Below are 27,048 nucleotides of genomic sequence, written 5' to 3'. Positions count from 1 at the left end.
CAGAGTGCTTGTTTTTTTGCTACATGTTAATCTAATCATTATGCAGATCTTACTCAGTAAGGGGGGAATTCACCCCTGTACAGAAGTCTGTACAGCACTAAAATCTCCCATAATCCCACAGAAGTAGAGCTGAGTGAATAATTGATTTTTTAATTTTTTTTTTTGGTTTGGTGGAAAAAAAACTTTTGTTTCAGGTCAAACCAAAATGGAATGTTTGTTTTTGTTTTTCTCACTGGAACAAAAGAACAAAACAAATGTTTTGGGTCCAATAAAATGTTTCATTTCATTTTCAGGTGTTTGGTTTTTTTTACGCTCTTTAAAATGTAAATCTAGCTAAGTTTCAAAATGAAATGTCCTTCTGAAATGAAAAGACAAAATGTGTCGTTTCGACTTTTTCAGATAGGTTCAGTAAAAGGAAAACAATTTGTTGAGTTTGACCTGAATTTGAAAATAGTTTTGGTTGACCCAAAACTGCATTTTTGGCAAGTAAACTATCCATCAGAAAAATCTCACCCAGCTGCACTCAGACGTGGAACTTTTAAACAGTGCAAAGGGCCAGCACGCAGTCTCTGCACAGGGGTCAATACCACTCCAAATCCTTCCTATTTCCTTTTTCAAATGCTTTGCCCTAAACTACCTAAAAACAGAAGTGAATCCAAACCAACCGCCTGGCAGCCTTGACCGCCTGGAGCCCCTATTCTGAATGGTCCAGCAATGGCCCATCACTACTTCAGAGATAGGTTCAGAACAGTGGAAATACCAAGTCATGCATAATCGGAAAATAACAGTGGATCGTTTTAATAGAGATAGGTCAGCTAAGAGGGACAGTTATTACTACCCAAAGCTCAAATTGAGCCCAACTGCACCTTGAAAAATCTCTGTTAACTTCACTTACTATTTCATAGATTTCTGCTCTCCTGGTTTTGGCGGGAGCCAGCCTGCCGTGAGGAAGGTAACTCGTGACTAATGTCTGACCAAACTGAAACCAGGGAGTACAGAAAATCCTTAGCAATTCCTATTTGCACAAGAAATCAAACCTGAAATCTTGACCAAAGGGGACAGACTTCCAAACACTGGATGTTTTCACAAAGCTCCTGTACCTTTGAGACTTGCCCATTACTACATTTTACCTTAATAGGTCTGGCTTAACAGGGCGATGCTTCTAATAATATCTGGGCTTTTTCTCACACAGTTACAGTAGCAACTGATAAAAGTTGTACTGGACTTCCTTTGTCCTAGCCATATTAAACTCATCTTCCTTCTGACAGGCCTGATTCAAAGCCAGTTGAAGTCAAAGGATATAGGGTCTGATCCATTGGCTATCTTGCATTGAACCCCTTACTTTTGACAGATGTGTTTACGCGTGGAGGTATGATTGCAGCACGGGGAGCAATAGCAATGAATCCACGGCAGTGCGTGCTAGCCGCCCAAGTAAGTACCCCATGTCCCGGGTGGGCTTATATAGCCTGTACTGCTAGCCAGATTAAAACTGGGTTGGGTATGTCTCTGCATGCTGCAGTCACACAGCCCCATTGCAGAGTAGATGTGCCCTCTGATTAGAAATGTCTTTACCATCTTGGCTGGTACAGTTTAGGCCATTGAGCTACCGGGTTTATAGGCGAAACTATTTAACCTATTGTCGTTTTACATTAAGCCCAGTTGTTGCCCAGCTCTTAATTTGAGACAGATCCTATCTCCTGCCTTCCTGGAATGTACTGACAGAGACACCCCATCTTGTACCATTTTAGTTGCTCTGTGTCTGCTATCAGTGGCAATACCTTCCCAAGGACCTGGTACTGTGGAGAAAAACACCAGAGATAAGATATCGAGAAGCTACGTTAAACAACATAGCGAGTCAAAGATTTATTTTTTCTAGTCCTGTCTGTCCTTATCAGGCTCTACTTTTCTACCACCCACACTCTTTCCTTTGCTGTTTTTTTTAGCTTAGATTGTGTTTCCAGCCTAGCAGATGTACGGCATTTAAGCATCACATCTGAAGTCCCCCGTTCCTTCCTTGGCCCAAGATTCTCACGGTGTTTACAGTACGCAGCAATCCACGCAGCATATATTTTTGAGCCCAAAAGACAGTTGCTTTCCTACCAGCCTGCTTATGTGTCGTCCACCTTCATACTGTGGAGCAGGGAGGCGGCTTAATGTCCGTTTGTGATCTAGCCTATAGTAAGGGGAAATGCATCATTGCCTTTCCCCTGGAGTAGCCTGGGAGGGAGACTGTTACTCAGGATGGCAACAGTAGTGCCCGCCTCCCCGCACCACCCACGGATGTGCCTCAGCCCTGCTTTATGGTGCTCACTGGGTGTTGGCTCCTGTGGTGTGGACACGTGGGAACTGATCTGCCCCCTCCATATTTTACTGCCATCCCTTGAATTCCATCCCTGCCTACAGCTGAAGTCAAGCACACTGCCTCTAGTAATGCACAGGGGCGTGAGCCCCTTCTCTCCAGAGACTTTAGTGACACCTCGCTGCAATGCAAGGGCTGCAGATTTGCCAGCGGAAATGAAGCACATAGCATCTGACACATTCAGTTGCCCACAGGTGAGCGGGTAGAGAAATGAAGGTTGGAATATATAATCTGCTTAATGCAGCATCGAGGGCCTGCCTGACTCATTCACTCTGGGCTGGATTGTGCTGTGCCCCTGGGTGGGTGTGCAAGAGAGGTGAGGATGCCCTTGTGTGACCTTTGCAGGAGTAATACACAATCACAGTCAGCAACCCTGTGAGAGTGAGGATTCTGGAGACCAGGGCTGGTTGGCCCTAGGAGGAAACCTACTGTGAATCAAACCTCCGTCCAAAGACACTAGGGCAATGGGGAAGGGCTCATCCAGATCTGTACTTCGTTGACTTGATTTCTGCAATAGGCTGTGGCAAAATCCGGGATCTGAATGCTCCCAAATTTTGCTGACGATCGGATCCGGACTGAGCTAGTCTCTCGGTTGCTCGGTATATTTCAAGGGGAGGCAGGGGGCTCCTGTGATTTCGGTCTGTATTACTATTATGGCTGCTCTCTTAGGGCATGTCTACACCGCAGTTTTATAGCCCTGCAGCCCAAGTCAGCTGACCTGGGCAAGCCACAGCCATGCAACTGGTCTTTTATCCCAGTGTAGATGTACCCTGAGGGGCCCAGTCCTGCAAGATGTTCATTGCCCTCAACTCCCACTGACTTTAATGGGATTTGAGGGTACTCAGCACCTCGCAGGAGTGCTCAGCATCTTGCAGGATCGAGCCCTTGGGGCTCATTCCAACTCCTGGTGAAGGCGATAGACTGTGGGAGTTAGGTTTGGCCCTCAGTTGCTTTTGGTTTGTTTCAGACGTGGTGCGATGGGGTCTGCGGGCCCCACATTGAAGCAGGGCACAATACTGGGCTAGGGAGGCCCCACGTGTCAACAGGTGCAAGGCATATTAAAGGACACTGGTAGCGTAGGGGGCGGGGAATGAGCTCCATGTGGCACCAGGAAGCCAGGCAGATGCTGAGAGCTGTGCAGGGAATGGCAGCCACTTGGTGAAGGCTGCTCTAGCAGCAGGAACTTGGGTTCCCCTCTCACCCCTTTGGGAGTTGAACGCTTAGGGAGAGATTGATCGACTGACCTGGGCACTAAGAACCTGAGGAGAGTCTGCTAAGCCAGTGACCACACCCCAAACCGAGGCACTTCAGACTAACAGGAAGTGACCAAGGGGGTAACATAATTTGGGGTGCTCAGTAATTGGGCTGGATATGTGGAGAGACTCCCTAGGGCCCTGGGTCAGGACCCAGTGAAGTGGATGGGCCAGGTCTCCCTACCTGGCCCACCCTGCTCCTTTTTAGTGACGAGTTCCGGGGGGAGAACTTGGAGCATGAGGGGGTGACTGAGACTGCAGCTGGGGCCCCCCTCTGGGACGACTAGACCAGCAGAACTTGTAAGGCCACGAGGTGACCACGAGGCCAGCTGGTCACCAGACCTTCCCGCTACACCTGAATACCACCTGACTCTCCTCATAGGGATTCATAGCCTGAGCATTGTCGGGAAGCTCTATAAAGCTCAGCCATAATCTTATTTACAGAAATGAGAAGCGTCCATCTTGCACGGCGGTGGCAACAGGCATACAGTCCCCCGACTCTACGTTTATGGCACCCTCTGAAGGCAATGCTTTCAGCAATTCATTGCGCCTGTTTTTCCCCAAGCTTCTGAAGGCGCATTAACTACAACTGCCAAGAAGCCTCTGATGGACGATTACCCAGAGCAGCAAGGCCCCCCCATTCAGGGCTAATTTCCATGGAAATTAGCTACTTTCACCTGACAACATTCTGAATTATATTTTTAATGTTTGTGGCGACATCCAGAAATCCATGTCCTTTGTATAAAACACCTGCATTAAAAATAATCCGCCTGCCTCACTGCTTACACAAAGGGGAAGGGAGGGAGAAGCTTCCACAAAGAACTTGCTCAAAACAACAGTTGCAGCGCGGTTCCTTCCACATCGAGAGCTGGCTGGGAATTTTCCAACCAAACGGTTCCGGCGGGAGTCAATTCCAGTTTGTTAAAATTGAAACTGTGGGACTGGGTTGGTTTTGATGAATTTCTCATTTCAAACTAAAAGTAAGTTTAGAAATTGTCGAAACAGCCCGTTCCTACATTTTCAAAATGAAAAGACTCTGTTTGGTGCGGAAATGAGTTTTGGTGTAAAAAATAAATGTAAATATATCGTTTAAAAGAAGGGTCAGTTGAAACGGTTTGAAATCATCTAAACACGAAACATTTTGACCTGATCCAATTTTTTTTTCACAAAATGGACGAGTTTGACTTTTCGTCCTGATTTGGGATGGGAAATTTTAAATCGCCAACATTTTCACAGGGCAGGAAAATCATTTCCCATCCAGCTCTATCCAGGTCATATTGGGGACCTGATTCTGCTGCAGTTGAATTTGATCCTATTGCGTTCAATGGCAGCGGGATTGGGCCCAAGATGCAGAGGAGATGATTTTTTTTTTCTTACCTTTCGTGACCTTGCATAATTCAGCAGCCCAGCAGAGGACTGTTATATTTCTCCCCAACTGTGAGGGCCTCGTTTTCAGCCAGGACTCAGCTGAACTTACCTTTTTGTGCCTGCATTTTTTTGTATCACCAATGAGTTGTGAGCGCAAATCATACCACTGAGATGACTAAACACTTGGCTCCATCCATTTCTATGGGCAACAACAGGTGACCTACTGGCCTCTTGAAGCGAAAGCTCAAGTCAGTGGAGGTGGGGAGAATAGGAGGTTTTCTCTCCACAAAAGGCTTGTCCAGACCAAATCCTAGCATCCATTACTGAGCATGAATATTAAGGACCAACTTGTGGATGGCCCTGCAAGGTTGCTCCACGAGGAGAAGATGCAGACCAATCTTTCTTCCCCCGCCCTTTCTCACTCCTCCCCAATGCCCCTGCCTGAGATTTGCATTTTTAAAGGTTTTTGCATCTCCTGTGGTGCCATTTTCCCATAAGCATAAAGCTGCTCTTGTTCACGAGAAACAGCACTTTGCATAATGAAAGTGAAACAAGCCCGTGCACAAGGGTAGGGGTGGAGGGAAGCCGGTGGTTCCTTGAATTCTCATTGCTACATCACCTCTTTCCAAATCTGCATTGCTCATTGCCTTCAACAGGCAATCTCAGGGGAGGAAACAAGGGAGAGGAGTCAGTAACAACTGCTATAAATAGATGGTGCTTTGAGGTGCACTTTGTATTACATTCAGTATCCCTGATAAAGGGATTCCAGAAAACCAGGCTGGGAAAGCAAAGTGTGTTCTGTTGGTGTTTGTTGTTCTGTGGCTGGGGAGGGAGAGGAGGAGGAGGAGAGGTGTGCAGCAGTGTGTGGGATGACAAGCCTTTTCAGAGAGACACGCAAGGGGAGAAATGACTTGTTACAGAGCTGTATTTGTAAAGTGATTCAGCCGCACAGCATTCCAGCACAGCGCAATCTTAAATGGAAGCCAGAAAACAAAATGGTGAAATCACAGCATGAGCCCAAGCCAGACCCTTGCACCCAAAGTGCCCTGCCCCACCTCTCCCACTCCCTCGGAAAGTTGGGAAAGTCTGGTCCAGATCCTGGCATCTTGACCCATGTTGAATAGTACTCTGCGAATAGTCATGTTAACTTCAGTGTGGTTATCTAGTGAGTAAGGTGCTACTCAACAGGAGAAGGAGTACCAGGATCTAGCCCTTTGAATCTAGATCTGGATCCGACTTCCCAACTGACCCTTATCTCTATCAGGGGCTGAACCAAAATGCTCGATCTGAACACACACTGAACTTGGAGAAAGTCAGCTCTGAATCCAGATCCAGTATTTCTAGTAACATGGTTTCTTTGCCAAATAAAGTACCCGCACTGGAATAGAATAAAACCCAATCACAACTAAATCAGCCCCCACAAAATGAAAGCAAAAGATGGAAACAACAAATAAAGACAGGTAAAAACCAAACAAGGGAGGTGGGAGGACCGAGAAGTCAGGGCACAAGACAATGGCAGGAGCAATTAAGGAGGAACTAGTAGCATGCCCTCCTCGAGAGGTTGTGCTCCATCTCATGCTGCGTCTGGCTCCGCCCCGGTGCTGAGCAAGAGCAAAGAGGAGCTGTGCAGTCAGTAATGGTGTTGCTGCCGGAAAGTGAACATTCTGACATAAGTAAGCATTAGTAATTTGCTTAGTGTTCGCATTACTTTAATGATCCAGCCCAGGGGGGAGATGGCTGGAAGGACGTCTCATGAGGCTGTTGAATTTGTATGTGATTTTATTTTAGGAGGATGGAAAAAAATCCTCATCAATGTCACATGTATAATGCAGAAGAGAAAATTGCTGTGATCCATTGTTCTGGGAGTTTTCATTACATCAAAACCATCAACAGGAGCCAGAGTGGCTTTTGGGGGGCCTGAAATTCATCAGCAGGCCTGTCATTTTTAAACTCCTTTCTGATTTTTGCCAGTTTGCTGGAGCACCTGGACAAAAGATGCATTAGCTGGTGGGCAGGAGTCCCACATTCTACAACGGTTATAATGTAGGGATGGGCTCCAACACCAACATTCAGATTTCCTGTTGTTCAGGATGTTTGGCTTGTCCCAATGTAATGGGGCCTGCTGGACAGGAAGATTGGACCTGTGATTAAGGCACTAGGACTTGGAAGATCTGGATTCAATTCCTGATTCAGCCACAGGCTGCCTATGTGACCTTGGGCAAATCACTTAATCTCTCTGTGCCTCTGTTCTCCATCTGTAAAATGGGGACAACTGTTGTGACGGGATCCCTGGGTTACAGTTTAGGATCATGGGACCGCTGTGCCTCCTGAACTCTCTCCAGCCTGGGCTGTCTCTCGCAATGCCTTGCTAGTGACCAGCAGCAAACCCCTCTAGGCATTGTGATCGCTCAGCACAACAGCATGTGGAGCCCCACACCCAGCTAGATTGCATGAATGCTCCCAGAGCCACTCATGAATCACACAGAGAAAGGCATCAGCCAAATCCCCCCCCCCCAGCCTTATACCTCAGGAATATATTGTCTTGCACTGCTTAAGATGGGCAGTGCAGATTTTTTAATTGGTTCACCATTTCAGCAATGGAAAGTGGGCCTACACCAGCCTTTGCAAAACCGGAGCAGATTTGCCACACACTTCATACAAACTCATTGGTAAAGATCAACAGTTAAACGAATTTATTGACTATAAAATATAGATATTAAGTGATAACTAACTCTGATTTTTTGCCTATCAAAGGAAATAAAATATAAGGATACAGTCTAAACTCTCAACCCTATTAGACTGGGAAACATCTGTATTAAGCAATTTTTCTCTCCCCACTGGATATTGCAGTCCTTAATATACAAGTTTGTTCCTTAAACCTGGGCCAATCTCCTGTGTTGGAGTCTTGTCTTCTTCTCAGTGTCTTAGTTGCTTGCAGTGTAGGTGGGGACAGGAGAAGGGCCCAGCATATGGCCTCTATTTTATACCCTCAGTCCATGTGCTTGGAGAGCAGAAGTCCAGGCACATCTGCATGCATTGCTAGGTCTCGACGCAAGGTTGAGCAATTCCCCTGGTGTAGCCTCATGCAGGTGAGCCATTGCATTGTAGCTCCCTTGCTGGACAATGGCTGTTGATGGGTTGTTTGACACTCCACCTGGACATTGGTTACTTTCCTTGCCGTTGCCTCTGGGGAACTAATATCTGGCTGATTCCCCAACTTACAGCATGTTTTAGTGACCACCATACAACACAATTCTCATAACTTCATATGCATTAATGATGCACATATATGGATAGAGAAATGACTTTCAGCAGATCATAACCTTTACCCTGATACCTCACACAGCCTGCTTTATATGTAAGATCACGATTGTACGAAAAAGAAGAATATGGGGGTTCCAGGACGCTCTCCCAAGTTATAGAATGTGACCGATACTACCTTTCTTTCATCATTTGCCTCTATTTAGACTGTAAGCTATTCAAGGCAGAGACTCTCTTACTCGGTTTACTACAGCACCTAGCCCCATCTAGGCAGTATTGTAATAGTGCACAATGTGGATCTTCTGGATCTGTGTTTGGATTTGGAACATCTCTTAGAAGATGGTGGTCTTTGCTTCTGGGATTTTGGCTTGTTTCCCTCTCTAGGATCCAGTCTGGGTGTTTTTTACAGCAATATATCTGACCCATTGATAATAGAAGTCACATGCATACATCTCAGGGTGCATTGAACCAGGGGAGCTTTGCCTTCAGGATCTGCTGTTGACCAGAGTGTCTGCTGAACACAAATCCAAACAGTTTCTTATGGCCAGGCATCTGAAGTACTGTTTCTTCTAGGCCAGTTGTGAGAATGTGGCCAGCCCTGTTCCTCCCTCTGCACTAGACATGTAAAGCTAGAGCACAGGCTCTTCTTGGCTGGTTGCTTCCCCATGCTGATGGACCACTCACACCTCGCGGATGGGGATGTTGAGTTCACAGCTCTGCAGGCTCCCAGGTTCTTGGGAGTTGCTTGAATTAAGCTATTAAGTCTCAGTATTGAAGTGAGCAACTAAAAGCTTTATTGAGCACAACTACCCTGCCAGGGTATCTGCTCATCACTAACTGAACCCTGCGCAAACATGCACGGGGCTCAGCACATAACTCAGAATGGACTCTTTCGGAACAGCTACCTCTTCGGTTGTTCCAAAGCTATGATCAGAAATCTGGAGGGTCCATCCCCGGGAAGCATGGGTGGGGTTTTCCAAAGCACTCGATATTGGCCTAACTCTTGCCATTGACTCAATAGCAGTAAACTCCCATTCAACTCTTTTGAAAATCCCTGCGTCAGCCAGCAATGTCTTGGTAGACAAGTCTAAGCCACAGTAACTCAGCCTGGTGAGCTCTTAATGTTGGGGTTGAGTTTGGCAGACTGCTTTTTGGCCAGCTCAGATTTCCACCTGCGGTTCTGCTTCGTTGACCCATCCCTAGTGGGTGCTCATTACTTAAGATGAAACTATAACCTGAGCATCTTTCCTGTTGTTCACCACAAGAGCACCCTCAGAAATCTAGCTGGTTTTTTTTTTCATTGTTTTTCCTCTTTTGGCTCTTATTTTGTGGATGTTCATTATGGTTTTCTTCACAGCTGGTTCCTTGGACCTCACACAAGATGTCATTATTTTCCTTTAGCATAAGGAAGTCAGGGGAATTTCTTTTGGGTAGAACCTCTATTTTCAAGAGACATTCTCTGCCTCATCCCTATTTTTCCTTTCTGAAGAATTTAAGGTCTCCGAATCTGGGCTGATTTTGATTGGTGCTCAGTGTTGTTTGGCGTTTTTTGTAGAAGATGGAGCTGTTTGTTGCCATGGTGAGGCATTCCTTCACTCCTTATTTCCCCATAGAGAAATCAATTTAGAACATTCAAAGTGCTGTGGATCGCTCTTTGGAAGGAGGCTGAAATGAGTGAGAACTGGCAATTGATTGCTTTTAATTAAGGAAGCGACATCATATTGATTTCGTAATCCTTCAAGTAAGTGCTGTTTTGTGTCTAAATCAATACTTGCTTTTGCACTCTGTTTTGCTTTCAAGTTTCTATGTTCTGTATTGAGATAAAATCCTCTGCTTAAAAATAAAAATATGTATATGTCAAATCCAAGATGCCTTGCAAATGACATTATTAATAATATTCATGCAAATAATTAGTAATATTGTGGGAGCACCCCCTGTCAGCTAGGTTCTTTCCGGAAACGTCCCTGCGGCCCGTGCCGCTTCCCGCAGCTCCCATCAGCCGGGAACAGTGAACTACGGCCACTGGGAGCTGCGGGCAGCCATGCCTGTGGACGGTCAATGTAAACAAACGGCCTTGCGGCTCGCCAGCAGATTACCCTGACAGGCCGCAGGTTGCCCACTACTGCTTTAGATGCTACCAAATACCAATAATAAAAGAAGCAGAATAATAGGCAATTTATATGCATGTCCATTCATGTTTATATGGCACTACACTGGGATTTCTTTGTGTCTTGTAGTCTTACAGAGCTGAAATCTTGGCTTTTTCCTGTCTTTTTCCTCTCCTTTATTTCATATGTTGTTTATTTCCTTAGTTATCAATGCCAGAACATCATTTTTTCAAAGGGTATTCACTGGAAAGGCTGCAAAATTGAAACATAGGCTTTCTGGAGCAAAAAGCCTGCGTTTAAGCAGACTAATCCTTTTTAACAGGGGGAAAATAACCCTGTACAGACAATTCAAAAGCAGATCAGTAAAGCCAAGAATCCAGGTTATTTTAAAAAAACTGCAAAGGAAGATAACTGAGAAAAGATGCTCACTGAACAAAACTCTGAATCCCTCATTGCACACACAAGAATGGATTTGCTGCCTCTGTTCCTTTTTACCTTCCCTCATCAAACTGAGAAAGAAATAGATGTTATCAAGGGAAACTTATCTCTTTCTTGGAAAGAAAAAAACAACAACCTGTGTATAGTGCAGGGAGACTTCCCACTTGGATAAGCCAACTCATCCTGAGATGCTGCTGAATCTGATGGGGATGAGTTTATTATACAACCACCAAGGTGCCCAGTGAAATGCTGTGGGTCTGAAATAGTCAAATATAATAGCCTTCTGCGGGTCCCACCAAAGTTATCCACACCATATTCTCAGGTTAACCAACTTACCACCCCATCTGCCTCCTGATCCAGAGTTTCAATTCAGTTGTGAACTTTGCACATATCCCACTTGTCATATTCTATTCCCAGCCTTTGAAGGGCCCAGTCCACCTCCCACTGAAGTTAATGGAAAGACTCCCATTGATTTCAAAGGGTGCTGAATAAGGCCACTTGCCCTTTTCCCCCCAACCCCAATAACTGTTCAGTCACCCTTTTCTGGCTGTGGTCCCCAGGCACTCAGTTTAATAGCACAGTTGTGATCATCCTACCGAGGAGAGAGCACATGGCGTGCTGTGCCTTTCCCTTTTCTATGAAAGGTTACTTCCAGAGGGATTGCATTATGACTTCTGCATCCACATTGGCTATGCAGCACCCTTCCCAATAAGGGAGCCAAAACTGTTTCTATTCCAGCTGCATGACCCCATGCCCATCACATCCTGATGTAATTTGATTTCCTTTTTGATAGCCCTCCCAATGTCTAATTGAAATGGCCCCACTGGATGCTTAAGTGACTTATATGGGAGGCTGGAGCGTCCAAGTAGATGGAGCATCAGAGTGGGAGTCAGGAGACCTGAGTTCTATTCTTAGCTCTTCTACGGAGCCCTGTGTGACCTTTGGGAAGTCACGTCACTGCCCTATGCCTCAGTTTCTCTTGTCTGAAAAACAGGGGGTAATGATACTTACCTTCCATTGGGAAGAGCCTAGACATCTACAGATGAAAAGCAAAGTGTTGTTATGTTGTTCTGTTTTAATATTAAAGCAAATGAAACCCAGTTTTAAATTAGATATAATATTCAGCTGGCTCAGCAGAGCCATAAATCAGACCTTGATTATCTGGTCTATTGTTAGAAATCTTGAAGAGACAGTGAAATGGAGAGCAAGGCTAAGCCGACCAGTTTCTAACTGAAAAAAATATAGGCCAGCATCGAAGGGAAGATTTAGGAAGCATTCTTGAGGGATTTGTGCGACGCAGCTGCTGAAATAACAGCATGAAACTGCAATTAAAAATTAAAAAGAGATACAGGTTATTTGACCTTCTTTTAATCAGATATGGAGAAAAACCCTGCCTAGACGTAAGAGCACAAGAGAAATGCTTCTTCCCCTGCCAGGAATTTTAGTGCCAACGAAAGGCTGCTTTGGAAAAGTTTGTTTTAAACTCAGCTGACTGAAGGAAGGAAGCTGCTTTTCTTCTGTGTAGCATGGGTCACTTTCAGAACCCCGACTGACTGGCAGAAATGAGCCAAGAATGGCTGTTGTTATCGAGTTATGTTATGGTAGTGCCCAAAAGCCCGAAGTGAGATGCAGGGCAGGGGGGAGAGCTGGTGGTAGGTTCTGTTCAAATGCATAGAGACAGACAATCTGCATACAGTTAATAGACAAGGGGTAGAAGATGAGATGGAAACACAGAGAGGCAAAGTGACTTGACCAAGGGCACCCAGCCGGTCATTGGCAGAGCTGGGAATGAATCCAGATCTCCTCAGTCCCATTCCAGTGCCCTATCCATTAGACCACACAGGTTCTAAATCCATTTCACTGCGCTTCTACCCAGATTCAAACCCTGTTCTCATTTGGAGAAGGGTCTGAAGCAAAACTCAAGATCCCCAGCCTGAGGAAGCTGAGCTCCAGTCCCAGGCCAAGTCTAGTCTTAAAGTCTACACCTTCAGCTCTCATTAGGATTAATGGAAAGTACGTGTGTAGATGTTCTAGGCGTTCAGAGGAGTCAATAGAACCTCTGTGTATTTTTATATATCCCTGACCAGAGGGAGCTTGTATTAGTATTAACTGGTTATTGGTTGTTGCATTGAACTATTTATTGGCGGTGTGCACGCCTTCAAAAATTGTTGCTTCTTGCCACTCCACCTGAGTATTTCATTGCTGTGTCCTTGAAGGCTTATGCCAATAAGGAAGGTTCTGTGAGGTGAGTGGGACATGAGCTGTACCATCAGGAGGTGAAAGATATGGTAAGAGACCCTCCAGCATTCTGGACAAGTCTAATGGATGGAAGAGGTGAACCTGTCCAGAGAGTGAAAATCTTTAAGGATCCATTAAGAACCGGGGGCCAGATCCTCAGCTGGCATAAATCAGACTAGTTTCAGTAAGGAGCTGAGCCTGTGTTTCTGTTTATCTTTTGTTTCCACCTTATAAGATGCTATAATTGTCAACCATTGTTTTTCCCATAATCCCTAATTTTAAACCTTATAGCTTCATCCCTTGCAAGAGATTCATTTCCTTGTACAGCTAAAAATTACTTTCTAAAGCAAAACAGCCTGCAATATTTAGATCTCCAAAAAGGGCCTGTTGCCATAATCTGCATTTCAGACCAGCTTGTCTCACGGGATTATCTTTTCAAGAGCCTTTGTGTTGCGCAAAATATTTTGTAGATAATGTTCATCAGGTTTTTTTGGATATTTTTCTGTGGCTGTTTGTCCTGCTGGCTCAGAGTTCTTGCAACGTGTTCAACTGAATTTCATCTCAGTGCATCCCACAGAGAGTTGACATCAAATATTCATCCAGAGAATGAACTGAGAACTAATGACCCACTTTCTCTGATGCGCATAATGTCCTTCTATAGTAGACAGTTGTGCCTGTACTTAGTGTATGTTCAAAGTTGAGCCCTGAGTGTTGAAATCATCCAGAGGAGGAAGCTCATTTTAAAATATATACACAGAGAGAGATAATGGCATTGGGGAAGAGTCTCCAAAGCCTCAGGAAAGAAAATTTATGGTCACCAAAAATTATTAAAAGTGGGGAAAACAGGGCACAGGGGAAAAAAAGATAAATGAAAAGAAAGTGTGAGATAAAAGGATGAGCAGTTAGGAGAAACCTGCATCTCAATTAGGATGGATCTTCCTTTCCTGGCCTGCTGTATATGGAGAAGTGGGTTAGGGTGTTGTGTTGGTGTTATGTTCTGCAGTGGCTATTGCTTGTGTTTGCTTGTTATTTGTAAGAGTGTGTCAAGACTTCTTTTCAAGAAATAGCCATTAGAATCTCATTAATATTCTGCCTCACATGACGACAATTTTAAGACAGGGCACTTGTTTTATATATACATCTAAGGCTAGAGTTTCCAAAGATCCTAAGGAAATTAGGCACCCAGCTTCTACTGAACTTTAGTGGGATTATGTCACCTAACTCTTAAATTTCTTTGAAAATCCCAGCTTAAACTATTTCAGTGTTTGTCCCTTTAAATTGTTGCCTTTTTTAAAAATGAGCTTTCACAGTTGGGTAAAGGCTTACAAAGAGAGAATTATAACTTAATACTAACTTAAGTAACTGTTAATTATAAGTGAATTCTGTGAAAATTTAGGGAAGAGACCTAAATAATTTTAATTATCTCAACATGTCTTTGCAGAGATCCGTTCCTAACGGTATTTTCTAAGAATAACTATTTGTTTGCTGCAGCTCTCTTGAACACAAAGATAAGTGTAGATCGATGGTAAGTTACTTTACGATGCAGTCTTTCCAGAGCTTATAAAACTTCTCTAGGAATTCCTAGGGCTTTCATTGCTTGTGAGCCTGTCAATGGGCAGACGAGCAAATCAATGTGGTTTTATTTCAACAGTATTTTCAAATATCTTGTTCTCGACATTTCTTTCATGGCAGATATTTGACTTGCAAAATCAATTATGAGATGTTTTTGGAAATTATTCTGAGCAGGGAGCTTTGTCATCTGTGCTCAGCTCCCTAGCACTGAATTCAAATGGGTTTTCACCTCCTATTTACCCCCCCCCCCCCGATTTTTCACACTTGCTGTCTGGTCACCCTAATGACTGAAAATGTGGGCCTTAGCCTCCCTGTCACAACAGCTACAATGAGAATACCAATGCTCCCCTGGACGCTGTGTTAGTTTGTTAGAGAGTAAAAATCCTCTCTGTGTACCACTTAAAGGGAATGTCTATACTTGGAGCTAGGGATGTGATTCCTGGCTCACACAGACACACTTGTGCTAGCTCTCATCGAGCCTGTGCACTAAAAAGAGTAGCGTAGCTGGCAAAGCAGCGGGCAGCAGCATGGACTCCTCATGCCAAGTACATACCCTTGGGGTTCAGGCGGGTTTGTACTCAGCATGGATAGCCCATGCTGCCACTCACCACTGCCCATGGTACCACGGCTATGCTGCTGTTCTTAGCAGGCTAGCTCCACGAGAGCTAGCATGCGTGTGTCTGTGGGAGCTGGGAAGCATACCCCAAGTTCAGAGTGTAGCCAGAACCCAAGCCGGGGGGCCTAGGCCTTGGGCTGAATTTAACTGTGCTCATTGGGAAGCTCTTTGAGACCCTCAGGTGAAAGTGCTCACGAAATGATGATGTTCTTGTGTGTGGCTATAGTATAATTTCCCATTAGAGAGCATGGAAGTAACTTGTGGACCATATTCTGCCACAGTATCAATCTCGTGCACTTATATGGCCCTGTTACAGTAGCCTCTGAGCGCCTCACAGCCCATAATGTATTTATCCTCACTGCCGTGGAGATAAGGCCATGCTGTTATTCCCATTTTACAGATGGGGAATTGAGGCACAGAGAGGCTAAGGGCCAGACTTCTGAAGGTATTTAGACACCTAAAGATGCGGACAGATACCTACTGGGATTTCAGAAGCACCTAGATGCCTAAATGCTACTGATTTCAATGGGAGTTATGGGCCTAGGTGTTTTGAAACTCCCACTAGGTGCCTGTCTGCATCTTTAGGCACCTAAATACCTTTAAAAATTTGGCCCTAAGTGACTTGCCCAAGTTCACACAAGGCAAAGCCAGGAATTGAACCTGGGTCTCCTGATGCCCTAACAACTGGAACATCCGCCATCGCTGCTGTCTTCTCCCCGTACTCCCATTGAGGAGCACAGTGCTCCAGGAGTCACCCCAGTGAATCAGTGAGATCTGTTTGTGAAGTACAGTCCTACTCCATGTGAACAAGGCTTGCAGAATCTGAATCTATGTCTGCTCACATCTTCGTGGCCATTTACAAAGTCACCGTGGGGAGTGGGATGCCCACTTCCCATTAGGAATTAATGGGAATTGGGCATCCAGATCCTTTAGGCTTTGAAATTCCTACCCTAAAAGACCAATGAAACAGTGCTCTCTCCTTTTTGCTGCCAGTGTTACTCTTTAAACCCATTTTATTTTTCACTCTTTCTTCAAATTGAGGCTCATCAAGATTCGAGTCATGAATGTACCCTGCCGTGTTGGCTCAGACAGGGTCTGTGCAGCTTCCAGCCTTTTCTTCCCTATCAATGTTTCAGACCTGCTGCCACTAATCTTTCTGCAGCTGCTGAGGGGAGGGGAGAGAGATCCTTCATTGGCTTCATTTTCTTCTAATAACGTACATTCAGAAACGTCCATGCAGCAACAGGGCCCTCGACAATATGGCTGATTATGCGACATCACTATTTTAATTAGAATGAAAGACAAAGAGGGAGCGCAATCAAAGATTTTGCACACAGGGAAGGAATTGATTTATAAAGCAATCAATCTGCTGGCTGAGACAGAATTTTTTTTTAAGAGACGGTTCTAGCCTGTTTTCCTAAATTAAACAGTTAGTTTGTGCAAAAATTCTCTTCTCTGAGCTCTATTTCGGAGAACAAACAAAGGGCAAAATCTCTTCTCAGTTAAATTCTGTACAGTATCTTATTGAATAAGCTATGGAACCTGAATCCCTTTCCCCCAATAGGCCAGGGTTCAGGTACATCGGTGGGGCAATGTTGGAAAATGTTTCCTGTGTCGTGAGCCACATAGGGTATGTCTACAGTGCAGCTGAGAGCGAGCTTCCCAGCCTGGGTGGAGAGACTTATGCTAGTGGGGCTCAAGCTGGCTAGCGTGCTAAAAATAGCAGAGTGGACTTGGTGGCTCAAGCTCTCAAGCCCACCCAACCCACTAGGCTTGAAAGCCTCAACTGCAATGTCCATACTGTTATTTGTAGCACAATACTTCATGTCCTGGTAGTGTGAGTCTGTCTGGGACCTGGGAGGCTTGCTTGCAGCCACAGTGGACACATACCCACAGAGAACTTCATTTCCTGTGGCTCTCAATCTAGTTCCTTTCAGCTACACTAAGGGCTGGTCTACACTAGAAAATTAGATCAACCCACCTATGTTGCTCAAGGGTCTGATGTAGTTAAATTGACCTAAATCTTTGTGTAGACAGTGCTAGGTGGATGGAGGAATGCTACAGCTGTGTAGCGTGTTAAGCACAGACATAGGCTAAACTCTGTAGCGGTGAAATTCATCCTTATTTTGAGGGCTGCATGGCAGTGAAGTGGGCCTTCTGCTGACCCTCTTCACAGGGGGAATTTCACCCTAAAAGCAGTAAGAAAATCAACCAATAATTTTGATTCTTACTAGTCTTCATGGCCGTTGGCTCTATCGTTAGTAAGCATGTCATTTATTGTAGACCCAAACTTACCTGTGTCTCACAAACCTGGTGTCGTCGATCTGTTTACAATATGCCCTGTAGATCAGTGGCCCCTGGGAGGCTGCATCTTGAAAATGAGTCACTTGAAAATGTTGTGCAAGTTCAAGTGAATCCCACATCTTTTCAAACATCCTCATCTGCTCTTGTTCGCTGCCTCCTCATTTTGGGGCCTTGACATTCATTCTAACGTTTACGCATCTGGGCCTTGACAAGTTGCCAGCTGTCCTTATGTTCTTGCTGGCCTCCAGCCATTCAGTGCTAAACTACTCTTCCAAACCTTTCAGAGTAGCAGCCGTGTTAGTCTGTATTGGCAAAAAGAAAAGGAGGACTTGTGGCACCTTAGAGACTAACCAATTTATTTGAGCATTAGTCTCTAAGGTGCCACAAGTACTCCTTTTCTTCTTCCAAACCTTGTTCACCTCTAAACTGAACCAGAGATTTGGCTTGAGATATCTGCACATGTCAAGGATTTTTATATTATTGTGTCCATACGAGTATGATGAATGGTTCCCTGCAACTCTGCCTGTTAATGAAATTCCTCTAATAATGTGCATCGGCCGTTGCTAGTTTATTTACGTTGCTCCTTTCCATAGCAGTCAAAGTGACTGTATTTCTGCGTCAAGAAACAGCAACTGACAATAACTGACTTGCACATGCTTATTTATCGCCTGGTGAAAAAATTCAGTCTGTGACACTAAGTTAAGAGAATCAGATGCACTGAGAGAAGAAGGACAGGCTTGTGGATAAGTAACAGTAGTCGGAGTCAGGGGAGCTGAATTTAATTCCTTGTTGTCACAGACTTCCCATGTGACTCTGGGCAAGTCATTTAATCTGTACCTTGGTCCCCCCTCTGTAAAATGGGGGTGATAATACTTACTTTGTGTTGCCTCTTTAGATTTTAAGCTCTCCAACTCAGGGGTTTTCTCTTAGGCCTTGGCTACCCTACAAAAGTTTTGCTGGTATAGCTATGCCAGCAAAGACCCCCTAGTGTATACGCTCTGTATGGCATCAAGAAGTTTTTAGCTAAACCACCGCCCTGAACAACACTATTTAGGCACACAGCAGCACACTTCTGTCAACATAGTTATGTCTACACCAGGAGTTTTGCCAGCAGAGCAATGTTGGTGAGGGGGTGTGGTTTTTTCACACCCTTGATCGACTTAGCTGTGCTAACAAAGCTTTGTAATGTAGACCCTGCCTTACCGTGTGTTTGTATAGTGCCTAGCAGATCTCTGTTGGTGGAGCCCAGATGCTACCCTCAGACAAATAAAAATACTTATGCGCCATCTTGAATCTACCCTGAAATGGGGTAAAGTGCTCAGTGGTAAAACCATAAATGAAACTGCATCACTGTTGCTCCCCTTTTGAGGAACTTGGTGAAATGTAATTGTGAACTCTGCAAAGTTTTGATTGCTCCAGTGCCATTGATCATGGCAGGCATCCAAGCTTTCTGGCTAATGGGGAAGTTGTGGCACTCATCAACTCTGAATGTGTGAACAGCAGCAGGGGTCAGACAAGGACAGATTATTATGCATCTCTGCAACCCTGGCCGGACTTCTTGTCTCATCCCTGTGTGCACTAGTGTTAGTCCTCCTGCATAATCCCTGGGACCTACTTATATATTTTTTTCACAGCAGATATATTTGAAAATACTTTCTCGAGGTGGCCAGTTAAAGATGCAATTGCTAATTGGAAAGACATCTAGCTAGTGGATGACTGCAGGGGCAAAGTTCAACACCACTCATTAAGGACCTGATCCTGCAAAGCGCTGAGCATATCCTGAGAGATGGTGAATGCCCAGCATCCTGTAGGAGGCCTTTAGAGCTTCACAGGATCAGGCCCTAAGAGAGGAAGCAGCTGTAAGAAGTGTTAATGGTACTTTCCACTAGCAGTGGGGAAATGGTGTGTAGAAGATGAATACTGCAAGCCAAATCCTGCCCCTACATCCCAGAAAGCCATCATAATGAGCCCTTTGAGGATTCCTCAATAAGAGATTGTGAGATTTAACAAACATGGGCTACACTTAGCGGATCAGTGTACGAGATGCTCCTAGCCGTCAACGTTATATATCAGAGCATGTGGATTGAGTCTTTTGGAGATTGGGGAAAGATTTGCTTGTAACCTGAGAGGCTGCAACAATAGAAATTAACAAAAATGATGTGAGTAAAGATTCTCCATTGGCAGCTGGGACAGCCACTGACGAGCTGGTCCCAAATGCGAGTCCATTTTCATTCCTTCATCTGGCTGATTTGCTTCTATTTTTTTCCCAATGAATTAGAAAATTTTCCACCCACCCAGCACCTCCACCACCACCATGCTATCTTCTGGGAGAGCACTACTTAAACGGGGCCAGATTAGCATAGGATTAAGCCTTGTCTACCCTAGAAAGTGGTACTGCTTTAACTACTCCAGCATAGTTAAAATGGTGCAACCTCCAAGGCTGGATGCAATGATATCTGTATCAAGGTTCATTACAACAGGTTAGCTATTCCCATATGGGAAAGGTTAGCTATTCCCATATGGGAAAGGTTAGCTATTCCCATATGGGAAAGGTTAGCTATTCCCATATGGGACAGCTTTATAGCTGTATAAATCCATGCTGGGGTCTCTATCAGTACAACTACATAAGTAAAAAAATCACCTGTGCCCGCTAATTGACATAGTTATACTGGTATAAAAACTGTGTAGACCAGGCCTACGGGTCTCAGAATCTGGCTCAGAATACACGTGTCTGACTCCCACTGTTCAGACCCTCCACCACAATACAAGACTAGCATGACCTTGTAAACAGTAAAAGGAGCTGGAGTGTATTTGACTTTCCTTGACTTGCCTTCTCCATTATCCATCTCTGAAGTGATAAAGGGCTCAAGCTATTGACCGGGTAAGTGCTCTAAGTGGCTTCTTTGTGTTTAAGCCACAAAAGGAAGAAATATTTTTCAGCTTCCACTGTCAGCAGTTAGCTTTGCCGTGTTTCTGAGCCTAGAAGCAAGAAGCAGCGAGATGGAGGTGGTACAAATTATGAAGGGCCATCAAGAGCATGTGGTGAAAGAAAGGTTTCAGAGTAGCAGCCGTGTTAGTCTGTATTCGCAAAAAGAAAAGGAGTACTTGTGGCACCTTAGAGACTAAAGTCTCTAAGGTGCCACAAGTACTCCTTTTCTTTTTGGTGAAAGAAAGAAAATCAGCCTTATTCTGGATAAACTTTAATTGGCAGGAAAAGACCCAGCAAAAGTTTCTGCTAACAAGTGCTGAAAATAAGAAGCCATGATTTGTGATATATTTGACACTGCGGTAATTTTTAAAGCCAACATGAAGTACATGCAAATCTCCTCTGGCTTTGGGTTTCATAGCAAAACTCACACCAGGTTCATTGCAAAGGTTGTTGGGATTCACAAGCTTGTAAAGCAAACATGGGTCTTTTTATGAGGGAACTGTGGCCGATGTATGGGTCTGTGTCAAAAGCTATCAAAATGTATAGGTGAGACTCATCAGGGTTGAGTGGATTCTAACTTCAAAGCAAAATTTGGAGTATCTGAATCTGCACACATGGGAGACAAAGAAAATCCTCATTTGAAAATCTGCAGACTCAAACCACCGCTAATTTGCAGTGATGGGCAGACTTCAAAAGGTTCCTCATATCTGCCCTATCCAGACTTCTTTAGCAATGAAATGGGGCTGCAAATCACCATAAGAGCTCAGTCCGACAATCATCAGAGTCAATGGGAAGACTCCAGTTGATTTCACTAGGTGATGGATCAGACCCAAGGACAAGATTTCTTCCAAGTTTCACCTGGACTTCCAATACTGCAGGTTCCATCCTCCTTTTGAGGAGAACAGAATCAGACCTTGGGAGAACAGCCAATCTGGGGATATTTGAATCTTTCTGCTCCCAGTCCAGGAGGGAACCAGGCAACACAGAGATGTGCCAGTACATTTTTTGAAAAGTTGACTAAAGCTTTTTCAAAAAATCTCTTTATACAATAATATTTTACCCCTAAATCTTTTTGTCCTAGTGGTATTCATTGTCCTCTTTATGCCATTCATTTCTCCCTATTTGTAAACTATAATCTGCTGCTATGGGTTGTTTTAGCTATTTGCAATGCACCATGTTTAATCCCAAATTGAAAATTCTTTGTGAGTTGAGACTTCAATGTCATGTGGTGACTAATTTAGATGTGCAAGGAAATCAAGATGGCTTTTTATTTACAAGTAGTTAACACAATCTATTGTGTTTGATTTAATTGCCTTTTGTGTGTGCCTTTACATCTCAGACTGGGAAGGAGCAAAATCCAGGAGTAAGATATCCTGTTAAATAGCAGTGGCTTTGCTGTAGCACCAGAAGAAACTTAAGCTATAGTACAGCTATAGTGCTTTCTGACAGCCATTGAGTAGCCAGATTGAAGTCTTTTTGCAATACAATGTAAGTCTACAAAAGGAGCATTACACTGAGCTGGCCCTGCTAGACTAAAGTAGCTGATTGCAGATGATTCACAGTGAATCTGTGGTACATAGCGAACTCACTAGTTTTTTGTTGTTACTGAAATTGTATCAAAGCAATGCATGCCTATATAATACTATGTACAAACAAGAATATGTAGAAATAGCATTAGGGAACTGTGCAGGGATAAAAAAAAAATTACGCTAAGGTCCATCAGCAATATTGCAACCTCAAGCATTCAAAAAGCAAGAGTCTTGCCCGCAAAAGCCATGAAATTGGCTTCAAAAACCAGAGATTAAAAAAAAATAAATTTTAGGTTCTTCTTAATTACCTCTGCTTTTTGAGCCTGTAGAATGAGCAGTTTCAAGCTCTTCTCTGCAACCGTGAAGACTTGAGACTTAGCTTTGTTTGTCGAAAGTGAGTTTCTCATTTAATCACAAGCCTCCAGCAGCCTGGAGTTTTACAAAAAACACAAAATGAGACTCTCTGTAAAATCACGGAGAGTTGGCAACACTACCTCAGACACCAATTCTGCAAATTCAAGACCACGCTAGCCCAGTTAGGCCAACTCTGCAAACCCTGCAGGGTTTTAGTCTCATTTATACTATCACTCTTATACACTGCCACGTTAAAGTAAGTGACATTTTCATTCACTGTAAGGCCCCTTTGCGCTGCCAGCACTGTGGTATGCATGAGAATTTGCAAACTGACTCCTGCAGTTCTGTTTGTAGTGACTGAAAGAGAACCAGCACCAACAAGTTTGCTTTAAGATTTTCATTTGGATCCCCAAGAAATCCTCACACATCTCTCCTTTCTGGATGCGGCTAGTGTGGCTCCCTGCAGAAACACTCCAAGTGAAGGTAGCTGGAAGTAGAGTTGGGCAGAAAATGGTTTTCCCTTCCTACAAAAGTTTGTGAGAATTCAAAATTTTTCCCGTCCTGAACTGGCATGAAAATTCAAAATCTTGAAAATTTTCTCCAACTGGTCATCTGATGAAAAAGAAATTAGATCAGATCAAATCAAAATATTTTGTTTTGATAATTGTAAAATGCTTGTTTGTTGCCATTTCAAGCTTAATTTCTTAACTTCCTAACATATAAATTTAACTAAAATTTCAAAAACAAAAACTTGTTTTGAATCAAAAAACAAAACATTGGTTTGAAAATGTCAAAAAGGGATGTTTTGACAAGTTCAAAACATTTTATTCAAAAAACATGTGAATTAGGAAATGTGTTGAAACTGATCCTTTCTCGCAAACAGTTTAGACTGCAGCAAATTATAAGGACTGGCCCCTGCGTACTCCCCAAAACATGTAAGGGCTAGATGGTACCACTTTGTAACATTAACCCCTGGAGTCAGGGGATACTGCCTCCTGTCACGTGATGGGATATTTTGCTTTGGAACCTAGACCCCGGTGTTGTGACCGGGGGAGGGGAATGTGTTTCATTCCAGCGCTCCTGTATGTCAGACCCTTATTGTGGTCTCTTTACTATCCCTGTTGAGGTCCAGCTCTGCACAGCTGCAACACTCACATTTGTACTCCGGGAACCCTCCAGCCTTTTCTTTCTTTTTTAATGTGGTAGCACCTCTGCTTAATGGAAAGGATGGGGGTCCTGAGACAGGCTGGAGGATGGGCAGCTCTTGAACGAACACCTTTTTTGTAATATGATATGCGCACTATAATTAGTCAGCATTTTTAGAATCCCCTCTCTCCTTCCAGGCTACAGGCACATGCAGGGTGGTGATGAGTAACAAATGATGCGGCTTCTCTGCTAGCTGTTTAGACTGCATTTAGAGGCTCAAGGATAGCACTCTGGACAGGGATGCAGGAAACCTGGGTTCTATTCCCAGCTCTGCTGCTGGGCAACCTTGGGGAAGTCACTTCACCTTCCCATGCCTCAGTTTTCCCATCTGTAAAATGGGGATAATGTTACCGACCTCCTTTGTAAAGCACTTTGAGAGCTGCAGAGAAAAGAGCTGTGTAAGAGTTAGGTATTATTTAGGGAAATGTGAAAAAGCCGTAACATTTCCCATCAAACAGGCACATCATTTGGAAATGTTACAGCCAACTACAGTTATTCCTTTTCTAGGTTAGAAATGTCACAGCTAAGAGGTGGTTGTAGCTGCCATTATCTGCCAGCAAGGAAACAGAAGGAAATGACTTGATAAAACCATACTGTTTTGTTAGGCAAATTTCCCTGTGCAAGGCTAAAAGATTGCTGCATGTTGATGCTATTTCAAAGATTTAGGTTTCCGACATGCTTAAAAAAGAAAAAAAGCCAGGAGATGAGGAGCTAATTTACCTTCTCAGCGCTTCTGAAAGATTCATGAAAATTATGACTGTAAGAGAGTTACATTTTCAATCAAGCTTATCCTATAAAAGTATAATCTCAGAGTCTGCTCCTGCCACTGTAGCAAACTTCCAGATTATTGAGTTATTAGTAGCTGTAATATTTACTTATATTGGGGTACCACCTAGAATCCCCAGCTGAGATCGGCGTCCCATTGTGCCCTCACTGTACAACAGCATAATCAGAGCAGTCCCCGCCTCCAAGGGTTTACAATCTATATAGACAAAGGAAGAATTATTGTCCCATTTTACAGATGATGAACGGAGGCATAGAGGGATTTGGTGATGTGCCCAAGGTCCCACAGGAAGTCTGTGGCAGAGCTGGGAGTTGACTCTATCTCCTGAAACACGTAAGGCAGTCAATGCCTTAACCACAAGAGCACAACAAGCTCTTTGGGACATGGACTGTCATTCGTTATGTGTTTGTACAGGGCCTAGCACGACAGGGACCTGAACTGGTTGTGGCCTTTAGACATTACCACAAAATAAATGTTTAAATCATAAGAAAATTGCCGAATTGGGAAGGGACAATAGATGCTAAGTAAGCTGGACAGGACTTTTTAAGGAGGACTGATCAAAATGTTTCCAGTGGAACAGTTTTCCTCCAGAAAAAGCTGATTCAACTAAATTGAAACGTTCTACGAGAGCATCTCGACTGGGTTGAAACTTTTGATGGAAGCCCATCTGGTGAGCTGCCAGGCTGTCAGGCTTCACTCAGGCTGTCAGCCTCCCTGGTTCCCCCACAACCTGCCTGGGAGTCCAGGGGCATATTTCATTTTGGAAACACGAAAACGTTCCCGGGACTGGTTCAATGTTTCTCAAATGAAATACTGCAGGATTTCATTGGTGAAAAATGTCCACCTTTTGGCTATGTGGTTCCCATTTGGAATGAAAAAAATTCCAGAAATCTCAAGTTTTTCCTCAGGGTAGAAATTCTGTTTCTCGGTCAGCTGTACTCTTGAGTCACTTAACACGCACAGTTCTGTGGTGCAGGACATTTCCCCACTACGCAATCATGTTTTGGCATGCCGCTGTGAGAAATATAGAACAGAGCATGTCATCAGGATGGTGGGGAGAGGCTCGGCTCTTGAAGATGGCACTCTTTGACTTGATTGAGGAAGAGCCAGCAGTAAGACAGCATGATTATCTTCCCACCAGTAAAATGAACTCAGCGCTGAACAGCATGAACATGAACAGCAGCGCTGGCAAAAGTCATTCATTCCTTCTGCCCCACCAGAGGATGAGTCCTCTGATGATGGAACTTCTGTGCAAGGGAAAGAGGATGAATAACCAATGAGACCTCCTGTAGGAGAGGATCCGGGGCTGGCAGCCCGAACCCCAGTCGCTCCAGGGGCTGACAGCCCAAGCCCTGGCACTGTCAGCTCCAGGTGGCTGGTGGTTTGGTCAATACGGAGAGCCAGATAATAGAGGCTTGGATAAACAGGGTTCTACTGTATATCAGTAAAGCATTGTATTCAACTGATATCTATATATTTTGTGGCTAGGGAACTAAAGTTTGGCGTTTCATTTTAATCACAGAAAAGCACAGATTTTTATGGGGTTTTTTATCAGAGAATTTTGGGGGGTTTATCATGGAAAACGTAGGGTCCCTGATCATACGTAGTCCCACCAAAGTCAATGGAACTACTCATAAGAGTAAAGTTAAGCACATGTGTAAGTGTCTGCAGGATCAGGGTTTCCTTGCTAATGGAGGGTAAAGGATGAAAAAAAGAATGAAGTTGGTTTTGAGAGGTATTAGTGCTTAATGTATTTTGGTGTAAGTTATGAGGCTGATTAATCTTTAATCACCCAAGGGCTCACCGTCACTGTAAGTGCAATAAATTACATAGTATTCAGTGCACAACAGTACTCAAAGCAGGCCGAGAAAAGTGGAGAACTCCCTTGTTTCTGCAAAGATTCTACAGGAAGCGTACGATATTGTAAAAATCAGCACTACAAAACAGGTGTGATCACACCCTTATGCCCTGCGTTTCCTGGAACATATGGCCGTCTACATCACTCTTTAAGGGAACGCATCTTTTTTTCCCTAACTCAAGTATGAAATGAAAATACTTTTTTTGAAGACTCAGGAGGTGAGTCCTTGCTGGGAAAAAGTGTTTAGATCCTTGATTTTTGTGCTCCCTTTGAATGACACGGAGAGAAAAAGCACGTTCATACGCCTTGGGATTTAGGCCTTACTCCAGGAATTAATTTTAAAATATCTGCAGGTGTATCCTGCTTCGTACAGATCACTCTGGCACTAATGAGAGAATCAGATGAATATCTGCCGTGAAAATGCTAATCTGTGAAATGTGTTTGATGACCTCCCTCTGTACAGTTCCTGGGCAACACCCGCACTGGCAAAATTAAGACCCGCAGTTCACCATCATGGTAGCTCTACCAGCAGTAGCGACATCGGAGGCTGGAGGGTAGGCTTGGATATTTTTACCATCATGTCATCTCACCTGTTCGGAACAGATCTAGATAATAGGGTGGTAAAAATGAGTGAGCCCTCTCTACCCTTGTGCCCCCACCATTGCTACTCTGGGGTAAGCTGCACACATAAATTATAGATCCTACTTTTCCTAGCCTAGGCAAGATCCAGGTAATCAAGCCTCCTCCATCCACATCATCTGGCCTGTAAGAGTGAGTTTCAGCAGACACTGATGTCCATAGCTAATTGGGACTATAAGCAAAGGCTACGCCATGGGATATTATTTGCTGAAATGCAAATACATGAAACTGT

General features: G+C 44.1%; 1 protein-coding gene across 1 annotated transcript in view; it reads left to right on the top strand.

Moving 5' to 3' along the window:
- The window catches only part of RAB11FIP4 (RAB11 family interacting protein 4), a 203,818-nt gene that overhangs the window by 102,374 nt on the left and 74,396 nt on the right, over positions 1-27,048 (top strand). The window lies entirely within an intron of this gene.

The sequence above is a fragment of the Natator depressus genome, chromosome 14 (genome assembly GCF_965152275.1).
Source record: "Natator depressus isolate rNatDep1 chromosome 14, rNatDep2.hap1, whole genome shotgun sequence".
Classification (NCBI taxonomy): domain Eukaryota; kingdom Metazoa; phylum Chordata; order Testudines; family Cheloniidae; genus Natator; species Natator depressus.
Note: the sequence above shows the minus strand (reverse complement) of the source record. Positions and strands in the feature narration are given on the sequence as shown.